At 38.9% G+C, this 1,440-nt stretch overlaps 1 pseudogene; it reads left to right on the top strand.

Annotated features, from left to right (window-relative positions):
• The first annotated feature begins 455 nt into the window (after positions 1–455).
• LOC101644965 lies at positions 456–1,031 on the top strand (annotated as a pseudogene).
• The last annotated feature ends 409 nt before the right edge of the window (positions 1,032–1,440 follow it).

The raw sequence follows: 1,440 nt of genomic DNA, 5'->3' as shown, positions 1-1,440 counted from the left end.
TAACACAGGTGCCAAAATATTCTTATTTTGCTCCACAGTTGAAACACATTTGGTAATGCTTCATTGTGACATGTACTGTGTATTCTCTTAAATATTTTTACTGAACAGTTTCCCATCAACAGAAAAAAATTGATTTGGCTTCTCCGTAGTTTGATTTGATGAAAATCTGTGCTGGAAGTTAAAATCCATTTTATCAAATCCATCATGAAGTACTCCAATTAGGATTAATCCTCATTGTATGTTATGAAATAAGCATATTTTCTGCTTTCTAACTAAAAAAGTGTGCTACCTTACACACTGTTTTGTTTTTAACAATATAGTCTTTCTTATTCTTTAAATGCTAAATATAAGTTTGACCATCTAGCTATAAAAATAATTATTTTTGGACCGCTGCCAGGGACTTGGCGACAGAGACCACAGCTGGACGGCCCCCTTGGCAGAGAAGCTAAGAAAGCATGTGGGTTTTTGGTTACAGGTCCCTGATATGGAAGGTGGATTTTCCCTATCAGGACAAACTGGTCAGGTACATCACAGGCTACAGCCGATGCTTTTGGCAGGGGAGCACGGACCACCGCGGGGTCCCTGGCAAGCCTGGAAGAGTTGTGACTCTCGTTGAAGACCCTGGGGGTTGTGTTTGGGATGTTGCTTGCAAATTGCCAATAGGAAAGGAAGAAGAGGTAAAGGCATACCTGGACTTCAGAGAAAGGAAGTTACAGGACTGAAACAGTCATTTTTTATCCAAAGAGCCCACAACAAAACCATTCAGCGTGTTGTTATATATCGGAACATGCGAGAACCCTAATTATCTTGTTCCTGCTCCTCTGGAAGACATTGCTGAACAAATTTTTAATGCAGCCAGCCCAAGTGGAGGAAACATAGAATATCTTTTTGAACTTGCAAATTCCATTAGGAAGCTCGTGCCAGAAGATGTAAATGAGCATCTTTTCTCTTTGGAAAAATTGGTAAAGGAACGTTTGGAAGGAAAACCAAACCTCAATTGCATCTAAAGACTGAGTCGCTGACTTTCCCAAACTAGCAGAGCTTCTTCTTGTGTTCAGAGCAGCTTCAATGGCAGTGTGATTCGAAATTGCGTGTATCTGATGACCTTCTTTATCCTTCTGTCATACTTAAGATATCGAAATTTAAAGCTTTCAGGTGTCCTGAAACACACTTGGAGTCAAAAGACTGGACTATTGCTAGAGAAAAACAAGTTTTAATAATCGACATGATGACGTCCTAACTGTGGAGTGTTGCTCGTGAGAACTGAGTTCTTTACAAAACAGAAGGACTGAGTTTGGATCTTGTTTTTATCAGAGTAAAAATAACTATTGTCTCATATCATACTACTGTTGTGAAGCTACAGGGAATTAAGCCAAAAGTGTAGTTATTTCATCAATACACTCTCATACTATATTTCTATAACCATGGCTTAAAAGATAT

Source organism: Echinops telfairi, unplaced genomic scaffold (genome assembly GCF_000313985.2).
Source record: "Echinops telfairi isolate 266 unplaced genomic scaffold, ASM31398v2 ScPeMD7_2;HRSCAF=8, whole genome shotgun sequence".
Lineage (NCBI taxonomy): Eukaryota > Metazoa > Chordata > Mammalia > Afrosoricida > Tenrecidae > Echinops > Echinops telfairi.
This window is presented reverse-complemented; position numbering and strand designations above follow the sequence as displayed.